The sequence below is a fragment of the Salvelinus fontinalis genome, chromosome 36 (assembly GCF_029448725.1).
Source record: "Salvelinus fontinalis isolate EN_2023a chromosome 36, ASM2944872v1, whole genome shotgun sequence".
Classification (NCBI taxonomy): domain Eukaryota; kingdom Metazoa; phylum Chordata; class Actinopteri; order Salmoniformes; family Salmonidae; genus Salvelinus; species Salvelinus fontinalis.
Genome location: NC_074700.1, coordinates 12,186,434 through 12,203,659, shown reverse-complemented (window position 1 = coordinate 12,203,659; position 17,226 = coordinate 12,186,434). Strand labels below are relative to the sequence as shown.

Here is a 17,226-nt window from a genome sequence, read left to right as displayed (position 1 = left end):
ACTGGAATGGATGCAAATCTACTACTCTACTACTTGACTGCCTCTCTTCCAATACACACTGCTCCCAGTACCTAATGTACACAGTACACAACAGACAGTGCACAAAGATTCCTTATGCCCATACCCTTTCCATTCAGCAACAATTAACATATTCCATTGGCTCCCCCTGTTGAAGTGATTCATTGGAAATGAGGACTGAAGACTATTGACTGATCTGGCCAACCGTGGGGCAGATTAGCTTGTCAACTTGTCAACCTATAAGGTGTAGTGTGTTAGCATTGGTTTTGGATTACTGACCGACTCTACAGCTAACAGCGCAAACAGTTGATAAGGGGTTTATTATATTCAGACCTCTAAATCTTCATTATGTAACAAGTTCGAGTGGCGCATTATGGGCCAAATGGGATCTATTACCTGCCGGCTCTAAACACTTTAACCACAGTGCGTTAAAGACATCTTTTTACCACTGTGTCTCAACAAGGTAACGTCCCCAGGGCGGTGGCAAACCTAATAAATCATCAACGGAGCGCTTACGTCATTCTGTTTGCCCAACAGATGCCCTTCCGAAGGCAAGCGAGGTGGAGTATTTTTAAAAGCAGAGAAAGCAGCTGTCTTTTGTACTGGAGTAATTTAGGTTAAATGGCTCGCTGGAGGGTGCTAACGCGATGCGTCACACCTGAAATGCAGACCCCAAACACCCAGGTCTGGTGAGTTCTAAAGATCGGTGGTATTATGACAGCAGAAAGTGGAGGAGAAGGGGGAGGGAAAGGAGGATAAAAGCACATAGCCTCCATCTTGTCTTTATTATTTATATATTTTTATGCAAATAGTGTATTTCAAATGTGGCTTTTGCTAGAGGTAAATTAGTTAATTGGCTATGCGTTGCTGTTTTGGGGATAACTCTGAAATGAAAAGGTTTTACTTCATTCAGCTACTCAGAAAAACGCGTCATGCATGATTAAACCATACTTGTGAAATCCAGTGAATGAATTACAACTGAATCTTGGTGGAATTATAGATATTTTTTTCATTACGTTTATACGGTACAGGGGCTTTTCAACTGCAGTCCCTTTGGTGTATCAATTAGAAGACCAAAGGCAAATTCTAAGAATATCACTTTGTCATTCATCCACCAAATCCCAGAAAGAACTTCAAAATGTAACATCCCCAAAAAGCCCCCAAACCAACTGCCTGCCATTATTCCTTGTGGCATGAATCCTTCCAAGCCTACCATTCAATCTCAACCAGCACATCCAGAGGGAAGGTACCCGATCAGATCAATCAAAAATCCACTCCATATTCTCTCTTTCAAGGATCCAGCCAATCAGTGTGGAAGACAGTGAGGGGTCTTTAAGTACATTGCTACATCATAGGGCCTTCTCCATCAGAGGCCTCCCATAACTCCCTCTGCTCTGCTTAAATCAAGACATTGACTGAGACTGAGGCTGGAGCAGACAGAGCAGGCAGGCAGGGCACGTCTCCGCTCATCACAGACACATAGACATAAATGAGGGAATGGAGTGTGGAGGTGGGTGGAAAGAGGGTCATTGTATTCCGTACCATCCCCTTATCTTTGCAACTGAAAGTGTCTGCTTGTCTGCCTCGTACCTCCCCCTCAGCACGTCTGCTCATTCCTTCATTGGATGGAGGGATTGATGGAAGGATGAAAGAGTAGGAGTAGAGAGTTAATGAGGCAGATTGCTCTCGTCGCTGCGGTGTTAGGGATTACAGGGAGATTACCGTGCCTGATTCTCCCTCTCTCGTTCCCCGCGATCCACCTCTCTCTCGCTCTCTTTCTTCCTTAATTTTCTCTCCCCCTCTCTCCCTCCATCCCTCCCTGACAGTGATGAACCAGAACAGGAGGTCATGCCCGTGTCAGCCTAGCGATGGCCTAGTGACGGGGCACGTCTCAAACGAGGTGAGTGAGAGGCACCCCTGATGTCTGTGTCAGGGAAAATGGCAGCTATTCAGAACACAGTGGATAGGATTTCTGAGGCCTCATGTCTGACATTTTCCTTTATGAACCTCTCCATTACAGTAGAATACCAACAAAGTATACTGAAATTAATCACGCGGTTGACATTTTAGAGATGATGCCCCTCTCTTGCCCATTGTCAAACCAGAATAGAGACGAATAGAATATGATATGATACAATAGAATGCAATACAATGCAATACAACACAATAGAACTCATAGGTTGTGGGCCTATTTCCTCGAGGTCCATGAATAAGTCCGATTTTCAAAAAGCCTCATTTAGAGGCTCTCCAATGTACCAATGCATGCTGATTGCAGAGGCCTTTAAACGAGGCTAATTATTTGAGTTCAAACACAGGCAGATTTGTATGGCCTTTTGTACTCAGGAAAGCTGCATGTCAGTGGATAAGAGCAAGCAAAGCTAGGCAGTAGACCTTAAAATCCATTTCTGCACTCACAGAATAACAAATGGTGAAAAGGTCTGGAACAATTATTCAAATCAGCGGGAATTTGCAATTATTACAAGTCATCTCAACCCACAATAGCAATGTTAAGCACCCTCCATAAAGCACAGTGAGTAAAACAATAGGGAGAAAGTGTGCACATAGGCCCTACAGTTCATCTTCTATTGGCAGCACCACAGTGTTAAATATGTAGGCATGTTAGAAGAGATGCTAATTAGGGGCTATTAATTGACTATTCACTCACTGTCAGTCAAAACAGCTTTAGAGGACACAAAAGTCAATAGCGTGGTCTGAATGCCCTGAAAGAGCACTCCAAATCAATAGCTTGTGACACGGAGATCACATGTCAAATGGTTGAATTCATTTTACTGGTTGCATTTACCTTTAAACACAATGGTGAGATGAGCTGGTCATGCAAGTGATTCATAGAATATTGTTTCAACTTGGTAAGGGCCCTAGCTAAAGTCAACCTCTCTGAATAACATCCCAAGCTGAAATAGATAGTAAGAAGAAGAGAATAAGAACATAATAGAATAGAATGTAAAATAATAGATCTGAGGTATATAGGCCATGCAACTGGCTATAAAACTGCAATAGATGCTCTCACTACAGAACGGCCATCATTACCAATGATTTGTCCCAGGGGTCCGTATTTGAATTAGAAGCCTGTTCGATAAGCGACATACACTACCTGGCTTTTATGTGTGCGTCAATCAACTCCAAGCCTCCAGCCCACCCCTGGCTATTCCCTATGTAGCACTATTGTTCATGTAAAGGTAACCATTAACTGTCGTTGAACACAGTATTTTCCTCTTTCTGATATTGTCAGGGATGGGCAACTTTTTTTTTTTTTAGGAACTCAGTCGGGGTCTCAACTTACGTTTGAATAGTAGAATACACAAGGTGCATGTGTTTGTGCATCCGCCGTTTCTCTTGTTATGGCCGTAACTGAGACTCACTCAATTAGCTCATGTCAGTAAATTAGTCTAGCGGCCAGCTATCTAAACTTGTAGTAATAATGGTCGAATTACCGGCCAGGGGTCCCCAGTGATTTTGTTAGTCACTCTCACTCAGATATCATATTCAAAACTGCAAACATTTCTCTCCACCCTATGGCAAATTGTGTTCGCTGTCAAAGTGTTACCTGAACTAAAATTGTTCAGTTGGCCCAAACTTAAAATAAGGTTAGGGACACCCACAGTGATTTGAACATACAATGTCTTCAACTTACATATTTGAGACACATGGATGACATTGTGTCTGTTCATGTATACAACGTCATCAAATATGCAAGTTGAAAATGTTAAAAGCACTGTGGGTGTATCTAACCTTCTTCTTTCGTTACTATTTTCGAGTTGGATCTAAGTTTTGTCCAACAAAACATGTTAAGTTCGGCTAACACTTTAACAGTGTCGAATTGCAGGAATTTAGCTGTAAAACTTCATTTTTTTTCTCTCCGGTGGCCCCCACCATGATCAAAGATGACCGTTCCTGCCCTAGACGGTTACGCACCCCAGTGGGCTAAGGTATAGCGGCATGGTGGAAAGCATTTCATTCGCAATTGCACATATAATGGCACTCTCTCAAATATGCGTATTTGTCATTGAAAAATGTAAACCATGCTATAATTATGTCATCTTATATATCTGTTCGTAAGTAAATGCAACTATAATGAAATAGTGTTGGATCTTTATCTTTTGCTGCCAGGATTGTAGCGCAATGATTCAGAGACCAGAGAATGCGTGGCCTCGAGTGGCCTGATTGAAGGCGTTATGAACCTATTAAAAGAGTTAAAAGATCATTGTAGAGAGCCAATGAAAACGAATTTAATGATGCCCATGTTTTGAACTTCAATCGTTCTGTCCTGAGCACCCAAATCGAGCGTCCAGTAAATCAAACCAATAAATGCTTCCTTTCAACGATTTGGAAAAGGTGTCACTAAAGGGAGACATCGTTATAAGGAGGATAGACTGAGAAGAATATGGATGAAGTATTATTATTGTCTCATTCACTGCAGCAAGAAATGTATGACTATGTTTCTGAACTTGGTCCGATACAGCAGCCTTCTGTGGATGTAGGCTAAAGACAGACTGGGCAACAAAAAGACGCACGCGTCTCACAATTGATTCTCGGATCTTCACATGTAATATTTCAACCGTAAGTTGTACACATTTTCACAGTAATCACATCCCTCACATTTTTTTTCGGACCGTGTGAACATTTCAACTCACTCTCCTGTGTTTATTTGTTCATATTCGGGAATGTAGCCTACTGCAAACTCAAGACCCCGCAGCGATGGTCAAAAAAATGCAAGTGCGAGATATGTTCCCTCCGCCCGATTCCCTTCGGCCACACCAGCAATATGCACGTTTAAAAAGCTATTAGCAATGTGGAAAATCTCTGAAGATACAGCGTGACAAATTCTGAACCCAGAAAAAAATGAACAGCGGTCTGCCCGTTTAGGATGTGTTTTATCCCAAAGGACACCGCTGCCAGGTCCGTCTAATCCCCAACCAAAATATTGACCCATTAAGCATTATTCCACCTACAGTCACCTATACACTCTGTTCAAAGGAAACGGTGTCTTATCATGACAACTTTCGAGCCTCTCTTTCAATACAACACATTATTTCAGAACGTCAGTCGACAGCAAAAAGGTCCATAGTCTGACATAACCACGCTCTGATGTTTGTCACGCTGTCGGAACATCCAAACCCTGCTTCCAGCACAGCAGCACTATCTGAAAACGCAGACGCAAAGGAATTGTGACCACAGCTAAATGTATTGTGTAAAAAAAATTACAAAATAAAAAGTCCTTACTTGTGTCTTTCTGAAATCCTTCCCGATAACTCTCCAGACTTCAACGGTGTAATATTCCTGGATGTGCCGCTTATTTTGTTATCCAGTGCATGAAGCAGATCAGAATGCTGTTTTTTCTTCTCCAGCTAGCAGATGCGAAATGAGCCAGCCCAGCCGTTCCACCTGCAACCGTGGAATAGAAGAGACAGCATCAGCACCGCACTGGAGCCCGCCCACCGAGACACGCCCGGGTTCAGCTAGTCTACTTCCAACCAAGGCAAGGGAGGAGTTGGAGAAATAGCCCCTTCGGTTTTCTATGGCTACGTTTACGCAGGCAGACCAATTCTGATCTTTTTTTTTCTCACTAATTCGTCTTTTGAACAATCAGATCAGCTCTGACGAAGATCTGATGTGGAAAGATCTGATTTGATTGGTCAAAAGATCATAATTGGGCTGTCTGTGTAAACGTAGCTCTGGTTATGCGGATAGGGTCATACTAACTGTGAACATTGATGTTTGTGAAAGAGCTAGCCTATGTACCTTACTTCAAGTGTTAAAACAACGACTGAGAATAAGGTTCCAAAATGTTAAAACTTCATATATTGTCAGCTAAAACCAGTGGCTGCCCTATGAAAGACATTCAATTGACACACACGACCTACTGGCACACCTAGCCTATTGAAAACGGCAGGTGACCTAATCATTTAATTCAAATGAGCAAACCCAACAGCAGTGGGCTTGTTAAATTCCCATAAATGGTAAGCTGTCTAGTTGATTTTTTTTCGGGAATATGAGCGTACTTAAATACAGCCCTGAAAAAAATGGAAGAAATAAGAAATAAATAGAATTTGTATAATACGTTGAGCTGGAGAAGACATTTGGCAGACAAAAATCGATATATTCAATATCTAGGCCCTTTATGTGAAAGAATAAACACGTGGGTCGGTCTTAGAGAGGGGGGGGGGGGAGAAGAGAGAGAATGTTTTTTGTCTTTAACAAGACAACTGACAGCAACAGGCAGAATCACAATGGACATTGTAAAAAATAATACACTAAAACACAGTAAACAAATGGCAGGTCATAACCAATTCATGAAAATAGATTAAAGTTCATGTTCATCAAGTTGCTTGAGCAGAGCTGTCAGGGCCGTCAGAGTCCTGGATCTTAATGAGTCAAGATTGCACGTTGTATGTGGTCAAAACTCAGACATATCAAAAATGTCAAGTTAAATAAAGAAATTGACAGAAAACTATTTCTCGAGTGCTAGCTCTGTCTGTCTGTCTCTCTCTGTGTCTCTGTCTGTGTCTCTGTGTCTCTCTCTGTGTCTCTCTCTCTCTCTACCACACACACACACACACACGCATACATACACGCATACTGTACACACACATAATGCCACTGACAGACATGAGCTGGGGCTGCAGCTCCTTCGAAGGCTAGAGCTCTAACAGCCACCCAGCCTGCTCTGCTCCAGTCTGGTCTTCGTCTGAGTTTGACTGTGATTCACTAGTATCCCAAATTGTTAAAGCTGATGACTTTCTCACTGCTTTGTATCTCCCCATGAACTTTTTCCTGTCATAGCTGTAAGAGTATGTGTCTGTATAAAGCTATACAGCAATAACAGTGGATGATGAACTTTTGCAATGGAACTGAAAGAGCTATGGACTCAGACCAGAGAGAAATATGAACTGAAGTGATCTATTTTTAATGTTATTCTGTCTAATAACATGAACGGATAAATAAATAGCTTTTGCAAGTCAAAGAAGTCTAATTCAGAGGCATGTATCTTTGATTGAGAAATCCTACCCTCACTCAATAAAGCTAGAGGGAGAGTATCAATCACTCATATTTAGTGTAATTGGCAGGCACAGACATAGAACAGTCCATCAGAATATCACCCAGGGCTGATCATGGCTCTATAAGAGGGGAAGTAAGATGAGGTTTTTCCACAGATCCCAAGGTCACTAAGGAAAGGCTGCCAGGCATAAGAAGGATTATGGGTTGAAAGAAACTGCAAAGCTCAGTATGGTTGAAGATGTTGGTGTAAGGACTACTTCTACATTCAACATGTTCTTGTGTGTATTATACATTCCTGTACAGTTTATTCTGCAGCTGTATGCTGTAGGACATTTGAGAATACATACACAGGGGAAAAAAGAACACTTCATATGCATGAAAGGAAGCAGGGTTTTGAAGGATATCCATAAAGGATATGTAGAACTCTCATGGTGGTTGTATTTTGCTCAAACCTTATGTGGAGAAATATCTCAGATCAGATATTACATCACAATAGAAGCCAAGGTAAACTCCAGATTCGAATCTGTTTGGAATCCATTTGGGCATTCAGATACACTTTCCCCTTTGAACGCCCAGTGTAACTGATACCAAATGCACATTTTCCGGCACTGTGAATTTAATATTCTCAACAGTCAATAGGTTTTGTTGATTTGATAAGCTTTCACTCGTGAGTAATTTCATTTCAGTGTTGGGACGGGCCCCTTTTTTTTCCTACCAGTTGCATTAATTAAATTGAATTGAAATGTTTCGTTCCGAGCCTTCTCTGCAGTGGGCCTATCCAGTCTTGCTCATCCCTAAAATGGAACAAGTAAACTGTGCAGTGTAATCAAACAAACAAAAAGCAAGGCATCGCTAAGCCGTCCTCCCTATTTATTATTATTGTGATTATAGTATCATCCTCCCATCCATATTTTCATATGATTAGCTTGACATATTAGGAGCTCTGTGGGCCGGCTGATTGGCTCGCCTTGGATTTGACACAATGCCTTCATTAGCATATTTGCACTGAGGATGTATTTATTATGAATCCGGATGAATAGTATTAATTCAAATCGGAATGAATCCTACTTATTCATGCGCGTTCATCCTACAGAAAGGCTGTGGAATGAGATGGAGAGGACTGGCCAAAGTCGAGTTCGCTGTGGAGGCAAGGCTGATGGCCTACTCCTTATGGGGCGATGGGCTTAAGTAAGTAAGTAAGTAATCCTATTTATAGATGGAGGTAAGACCCCAGAATACCTTTGTGAGCTTGTCTGTAATCAAATGGCAGGTCCTATATGTTTACTACACAGGTATCTCTTGAGTCAGTCAGTGTATTAAATAACCTTGTATTTACAGTGAAATCTTCTTCTTCTTTCTCGCCATAGTGAGATGATATCGACCCCCCCCCCCCCCCAGCATCTTCAAGCAACAGATGAGAAACAGCAGCACGAAAAACATCAGTGTGCTTCCCGATAGCCCCATCGACATCACGGTGGACATGAACAATGGAGCGAAACACCGACCCGACGATAGGGAAGCGAACCCCTGTAGTAAAATCATTCGGCGTATCTTCGTCTGTGTCTAGTCAGAATCAGGCCAGCAAGATCTAGATCCGCGAGTGCTATTCTCCCGGGGAGAATGTAGTGATACACATTGTTGTCGTCGGGGGTGACTGCAGACAGCGGTGCTGAATGTGAGTGTTTGCGTTGCGGCGTCGGGGCCTCCGAGCCCCAATCCCGAGCGACCCACAATCTGCTATCGCCTCGATCGGTCCCTGGCGCTGACAGGAGACACCGATTCCGCAGGGTGCGAACGTAAGCAATTATTACTCCTGTTTTATAACCCTCCGAGATCGTGAGAGAGAGCCCCTGCAATGGTGTAACAACGGGGCTCCTGTGCAGCTCTATCAGGCCAAAGCAAATAAGTGCAGAGGCCAACAGTCGCCCTATAACATTAAAGAGTGGGTGGAAAGGGGATGGGGAAAGACGCTTCTCTTTAATTCACTCTCTATTGCAAGTCTTTCTCAATCTCTTTGCTCATTCTCACTCTCCTATTCTCCACCATCCCTCGTTTCATCTCTCTTTCTCCCTCCCTCTCCATTCCATTTTATTTGCTTCGCTGGCATGGGAAGTACACACTTAAGTCAGCAAGGCATCTACAGTGCTAACAGATGGACCAATAAAGGAGAGGAAAGAATATTCTCTAACAGGAGGACGTGAGCATTGTTATAGAACCGTTAAATAAGGTCGAAATGTTCCACGTGTCTCGTGAAGAGGGACGATATCGGTTGCTGACAGGATGGGTAGGTCACTCGAAGTATCCGCAACCCAGTCACCAGAAGGCCATGTGCAATCTCTCTCTCTTTTTTTTAAGGAGAGTGGACGTGCACTCTCCTTAAAGGTATGAAATGGAGAGACAGAGAGACGGAGAGAAGGGAGACAGGATTCGTACCCATGCAGGCGGAGGAATTGTGTACGGGCATGCAAATACAGTATATATGACTGCAAGGCCACCCTCAGGCACATGCCATGAAGTATCCCAATAGAAAGAACAACAACTTACTTCTATTTGCTGTAGACATTTCTTTCCAGCTGGTTAAGGTGTTTGACCCATCACCAAAGTCCTGCCACTCAGGCATTACCTTTGTACTGATAGATGACCTTTAAGAACATATGCAACGTGATCTCTGTCGTGGTAAACATGAAACACGAACCCACGAACACAGGTGACATTGCTCTTTTAATGGAATGCGTTGCGCACCTGATTATTGCAGCTTCACAACTTTGCTGCTCTGATTCATGTAACGTGAAAATAGAAAGTTGAAAGAGAGAAAGAGGAAGGAATGGAGAGAGAGGGAGAGAGAAAGAGAGAGGGAGAAGAGGAAGGATTGGAGAGGGGGGGGGGGGGGGGGAGATGGCAGTCCGTAAATAGGTTTTGATTCAAACTGAATTGGGCTACAGAGGGCTGTAGGTTTATGGGCCAGTTTGTTTATATAGAGTGAAATGTGTGTATGCATTTGCATATTTTCTTGCCCCATATTGCAGCCACAATTAACAAGCAATGTTCGCAACCAATCATGATTATATATAATGAGGACTATATGTATTTTACTGATAATTGCGTATACATATATTCACTATATACTATACAGTATATACAAAAGTATGTGGACACCACTTCAAATTAGTGGATTCGGCTATTTCTGCCACACCCATTGCTGACAGGTGTATAAAATCGAGCACACAGCCATGCAGTCTCCATGGACAAACATTGGCAGTAGAATGACCTTACTAAAGAGCTCAGTGACGTTTAACGTGACGCTGTCATAGGATGCCGCCTTTCCATCAACTCAGTTTGTCAAATGTCTGCCCTGCTAGAGCTGCCCCAGTCAACTGTAAGTGCTGTTATTGTAAAGTGGAAACGTCTTGGAGCAACAGTGGCTCAGCCGCGAAGTGGTAGGCCACACAAGCTCACAGAATGGGACCGCCGAGTGCTGAAGCGCGTAGCGCGTAAAAATTGTGTGTCCTCGGTTGCAACACTCATTACTGAGTTCCAAACTGCCTCTGGAAGCAACGTCAGCATAATACCTTTCGTTGGGAGCTTCATGAAATGGGTTTCCATGGCCGAGCAGCCGCACACAAGCCTAAAATCACCAATGTGCAATGCAAAGCGTCGGCTGGAGTGGTGTAAAGCTCGCCGCCATTGGACTCTGGAGAAGTGGAAACATCTTCTCTGGAGCAGTGATGAATCCCGCTTCACAATCTGGCAGAAAGGTGGATCTGCGTTTGGCGGATGCCAGGACACCGCTACCTGCCCCAATGCATAGTGCCAACTGTAAAGTTTTGTGGAGGAGGAATAATGGTCTGGAGCTGTTTTCCATGGTTCGGGGTAGGCCCCTTTGTTTCAGTGAAGGGAAATCTCAACGCTACAGTATACAAACACATTCTAGACAGTTCTGTGCTTCCAACTTTGTGGCAACAGTTCGGGGAGGGCCCTTTCCTGTTTCAGCATGACAATGCCCCGTGCACCAAGCAAGGTCCATACAGAAATGTTTTGTCGAGATCGGTGTGGAAGAATTGACTGGCCTGCACAGAGTCCTGACCTCAACCCCATCGACCACCTTTGGGATGAATTGGAACACCGACTGCGAGCCAGGCCTAATCGCCCAACACCAGTGCCCGACCTCTCTAATGCTCGTGTCTGAATGGAAGCAAGTCCCCACAGCAATGTTCCAACATCTAGTGGAAAGCCTTCCCAGAAGAGTGGAGGCTGTTGTAGCAGCAAAGGGAGGACCACCTCCATATTAATGCCCGTTATTTTGGAATGAGATGTTAGATGAGCAGGTGTCCACATACTTTTGGTCATGTAGTGTATATAAATCACTACATGATTCAGATAGATGCTGGGTCCCCATCACTTAATATACTGATTTGTATAACTAAATTAAAATATTCCACCTATTCCCCTAATTATATTCATTCATGTGTTCTAATTATAATCCGTGTAGGTGTTAATGAATGAGTGCATCACACCCTTCACATAGCTCATTATTTTGCCACAATTGAATCCCATCTCATCAAGTGACCACACTGGGAAACCCACGGCAACATCATATAAACATCACCTGCGGCAATGCATCCTGGGTCGTTTGTGACACAGAAGCCAACTGCCAGAAACCCAATGGCCTCATGTTGTTTCTGCCATAGCTTGAAATGTGGAAATGATTACTGATCTGTTGTTTTCTCGAACCAAATGTCAGATTCTGGTGGAAATGTATTGGGATGTGGCATATTTAGTCACACTTTCTCAAATTATGGCGGTATAATAACTAAAAGAGGCAAATGTCACATTTTACGGAATAATTTATTGAAATGTATTGTTTGGGTGGTGGGGTGTTTTTAGTGATAGGTGGAGGAGGTTTAGCCGAGTGCCATTTTGAATTTCCTTGGTGTAGGTACTGTAGGTTGACACAGCTGTAGATGGAGCAGGTGTAGCTGTGGCAACGAGGTATCTCTGTGTTATGTTTCATCCTCCGTTGTGCCGTCATATAAGGAGGATATAAAAAGTTACAGTATACTACCGACTGAGTAAAAACATTCAACTTGTATCTCTGTTGGCTGCTTATAATGCTGCGAGGAACCACATCCACACACACACACGTACACACAGACTTGCTCGCACGGAGAAGTGCGCACTCACAAACACACACACACAGAAACGCACAGACAAACGCACGCACACACACACACACACACACACACACACACACACACACACACACACACACACACACACACACACACACACACACACACACACACAACTTGTGTACACACACGCAGACTATACAAACAAATGTACGGTTATTCTCTCCTCCAACTTATGTTTAATTCCGTTTCATCTGTTTCCTTTCACCTACTGTCGATATACGTAGAGTGAATAAACAAATAAGCCGACACAGCAGCACATTTGTTTTTTAACCTCTTAAGGGAAACCTTTAAAAATATTTTCTTGAATAGTCATGGGTAAGAAACAACAGTCAACAAGCACCCACTCCAAACTTTTACATTTAGAATGACTATAGAGTACCACATTTTATTTTTAGGGAGGGGGTTAGTTGGTCGGATGCTCAAACAGTATCCTCAGCTATTTTTCTTGATTTAGTTTCTGGCCCATCTCTGTTTCAATGCGCTGCTGTGGAAATTTGGCTGAAGCTCAGAATATGCAGTAGCTACAGTAGCGCAAGGCATGGGTATATAAAGAATGTGACCTCAGCATGCCTTGTCACACCAAAACCCCCAGAACATCATGTTTTGTAGTTGACTAGGACTCAATCCCCCAGAGTTCAGAGCAGATCAAGCAGGGGCGCAATCCCAGAATCACCCTCAAGAGGCCACACACAACATAACCTCTCTATCTCTGTCTCTCTCTCTCTCTCTCTCGCTCTCTCTCGCTCTCTCTCGCTCTCTCTCACTCTCGCTCTCTGTCTCTCTCTCACTCTCGCTCTCTGTCTCTCTCTCTTGCTCTCTCTCTCTCCTCTCTCCCTTTCTCCATCCTTTCACGCCACAGAGAGAGACAGAGAGATGTCTCTCAAACATCCCGATGAAGACTTTGGGTAGCTTGTGAAGTGACATTAGGGAGTAGAGTGCAACGCGTTTCATGCTCCTTGGCTTCGGTGGGAATAAACAGGGCTTCTGGAGTCCCGTGTTTGCATTGTTAACATCTCCCTCCTTATCGCTCTCCTTCTTTCCCTGTCTCCCGTTCTCCCTCCTCGCGACTTTGAACCACGCCTCGGTGGACGGGTAGTGGACCGTAGACACAGAGTAGCTATACTATATACACAGTAGTGTTTTTCTTCTGGTTTGGTCACTCACTGCTTGGCTGCCTAGTGAGGTTGTACATAACTATTGACTTGGGTCTTGCCAGGACTTCACCGTGTGGCAATGAAGGAGTTTCCCACTGAGCACGCCATGTCATCTTAACGTGGACATTCGGGTCGTTTTTGGTTGAGACGTTGATCAATGCGATTTCAGCCTTTGTTCACCCACTCAAGAAGGACAGGCAGAGGTTTTTTGAAATCCCAATCTGTTTTCACTATGTTTTCAACCATCTGAAAGCATAACCAAATTCCAATGGAAAAACAATGACTGATTTTTGGTGTAGTTGTCATCTAAATGTGTTATCACTGTGCTTTCAACCGTTTAGAAGCTCAATCAAGTTCAAATGTGAATACAATGCCAGATATTTTGTATTTATACAACAACTTAACGTGTTATCACCGTGCTTCATCTAATAGCACAACCAAATGACCTGGATTGCAGTTGAGATTACATTAAAAATACGTGGTGCAAGTGATCAATGCTGTCCGTGATTCTGCACAGATTATTATAGCAATTGTGAAGATTTCCACAGTCCTGCAGCCTTTTTATGCTATGCTGATCATGCACGTTTTCTATAACGCCATAAGACAATTATAGTTACAGTAAGCTCAAAATGTGGCCATGGATGTGTAAATACTATTACAGACGTTTGTAAGATAGCCCAAACTATTGGCTATTTACTGTATTACAAAAGTAATATTCAATTGTGTTTCGTTGACAACGCAACCAAATATCAACATTTAAAGAGGTGTATCTAGTTCTTGGGTACTTTCATCTGAGCCACTGGCTTGATCCTAATCTTTAACTTTTATTTTTGGTTTAGTTGGCGACGTGAATCCAACATATGATTTGTTAACTTGTCGACATTGATTTGTTGAATTCAGGTCTCTGTCTCAACCAAACATCAAAGTTGAAGAATGGAACTAAATCAAATCAAACTTGATTTAAAGTGCGTTTAAAGTTCGGTTGGATTTATTTGGATTCTTTAACTTTTTATTTGAGATGGAGACGTGAATCCACTTTCTAAGTCGAAGATACCTGTACATGTCCTTCAAATTATATTTGGTTGCGTTGACAACCAAACACAATTCAATATCCAGTTTGTCTACAAATGAATCATTTATGTGTTGGTTTCACATCTTCATGTCAACCAAAAATCGAAGTTAAGGGAGTGGTACAAAATCAGTAGCGGTGCGTGGGTAAAATCCCTGGGGAATCCAAGCCCCCTCCAAAAATGCCATATTACAACCTGTGTTGTGATAATTCTGTTTTTTGGTCTATAACCTGTTAGTTCATATCCCCTTTTACCGTGACATATAGGCCTAAGGCTGAGAAAATAAGAAGACACAGTGGCAGAATTAATTCAACCACGCTTTTGTGTCACTTGCTCACTAACAGTCCAGCTAGTTAACGTTAGCCTACTCCATTTAGCTGCATGTTGAACTTCCATCCTCTCAGGCCAGGGGCACAATGTATGAATTCATGGTTGGATCAGAATCGCCGTTATAACCATTGGCCAGTACGGAGAATTAAGTAAAAGTACAAGTCCAAATCCCTATCTCCATCCATGGCTAGGAAAGGAACGATTCTAGATAGCTAGCTAGCCACCGGAGGACAACAACACAAGGAGCTGCAACAACTTTTTTTCTGTCAATGTTGCGCCAGGACCATGCACAGCGGAGCTCACTCAGTTTAACTCAACGCTGATTGGCTAATATTCCTTTTTTTTTATCAAGGCAGACCAAATGCTCGGTGGCTCCCCTTGCATTTATTGCTACGGGCAACAACAGTGTCATACTCTTTTTGACCAGACAGCATCAGATAGATGGACTACACATACTGAGACAGGGGGGCACTGTTTGGTTCGCTCAAATGCTTTCTCCAGTGAGACACATTCAGCCTCTTGGGAAATTAAGGAAATTTATGAAACACAGAGAAGAAAGATAAATAGTTTAGTACTTTTTTTTCTTGGTACATATTTTGGGGAAGCCTGGCTTCCCTTGGCAACCATGAATATACACCACTGGACTAAATCAAATCAAACTTTATTTAAAACCTGTTAGATTTAAAGTCCCCTGTTTAGGGGACCTTCATGGTTCTGGTACCGGTTCCAACTGACCTTTCCACGTATAAATAAATCTGTGAACACTGTAGATCGAAATGGCTTGCATTGAGCGATAGCCCTGGTTCCCACTGACACAGTAATATTTCTGAGCTTGTGGGATGTAGGATGTCAGATCTGAAACCAGTTGAAGCTGGGATGTCCCTCCTGCCTTTTAATTCACTCTCCGACTGTCTATCAACCGCTGGCTGAACCCTACGTCACAGCCACTGACAAAGCACATGCCTGCAATCCATACATCGTAGCGCAGCAGGAGAGAGTGATTTCATCACTGTAGTACATTCAAAGATCAATATACAGCCAAAAATAATTCATATATTTTAAACAAAAAACACTTTATGTTTGTGATAGACGGATTAGTATGAGATGAAAGGCGAGTTCCTGACAAGCTCAGGATGCCAAGATAGAGCTCTGTGAGACAATCACAGCTATGGGGGCAGACGGTTTGATCAAGAGAGACCTTTAGACAATATGCAACATTTTTCTAACACTAAACATACAAATATGTATTTTTCAGTTAGAAGGAAGTTGAAATTTTATAGTTAGTCTTATTATTATTTGAATATATGGAATTTAGAAAATATGTAAGCAATTTTGAGCCATATTCATACCGTTTTGTTGAATATGAAATACGTCATTTAAAATATTTAACATTTTCATATTTGTATCATATTTGTAGTGTGTACTTGAGCTTGTGTCCTAAAAAGTAACTACGTCTCAGCAATTTATAACTATTTTGACCAGAAAGGTGAGCTGTTAACCTATCTTGGAGTACGCAACATTACTACTTATTGTTTATGGCCCTCTTATGATGAATAATTACTTTTGGGGATTACGTAGATTACATTTTTGATTACATTTAGTTACATTTAAGTGCGTATAAAGTTTAATTGGATTTGATTGAGTCCTATTCTTTATTAACATGGTTGAGATGGAGACAATCCAACATATTAACTATTAACTTGAACATTTCATTTAATTTCAACCAAAGCTTGAAACCCTAGCCCTATATGTATTGTCTTTTTTTAGTTGAATCCTGGGTTGAAATGAAAGCCATATCTCTTGATGACTTCGAAAATGCTATATAGGCTATATAGGTTTTAATTGATAATATATGAATGGTAAAGTATGGTCACATTTCATTTGTGGTTCTGATATCGCTTAGGACCTTGAGCGTGGCTGAGGTGCACCCATGACCAGCTCGGAAACCAGGTTGCATAGTGGAGAAGGTACGGTGAGATTCGAAATGGTCGGTGATCTGTTTATTAACTTGGCTTTCGAAGATTTTAGAAAGGCAGGGCAGGATGGATATAGGTCTATAACAGTTTGGGTCTAGAGTGTCTCCCTCTCAGACAGGACTTAGCTACCACCATTATTTAGTTTTACCCTCGACAATACAGAATACACTAACTAACATGTAAAGCCAACTTGTAGGCTAACATTAGCTAGTTAGCTAACGTTAGCTAGCCTTGATCTAGCTAGCCTGCCTTACTAGCATTATCAAATGATAAAGTTAAATAACCAGCAGTACCTAGACAATACACAATAAACTTGTATGAGCTATGACCTGACTAAGTTATAATGAAGTAGCTAGCTAGCTATGGTAACATTAGATAAAACATTCGCTAGCCTGCCTCACTAGATAACCTTAACTAGCCTCCTTTGCTTTATCAAAAGATAGCTTCCTACCTAACCAGCAATAACAAT

The 17,226-nt window shown here is 42.3% G+C and overlaps 1 protein-coding gene across 8 annotated transcripts in view; it reads right to left on the bottom strand.

The window, feature by feature from the left end:
- LOC129835211 (neurexin-2-like) overlaps positions 1-5,497 on the bottom strand; it is a 616,507-nt gene extending 611,010 nt beyond the window's left edge. For all 8 annotated transcript variants that reach the window (XM_055900712.1, XM_055900716.1, XM_055900714.1 and 5 more), the window contains exon 1: positions 5,260-5,497. The gene's annotated coding sequence lies outside the window, so the exon portion shown is untranslated. The remainder of the gene's footprint in view (positions 1-5,259) is intronic.
- Positions 5,498-17,226: the final 11,729 nt, after the last annotated feature.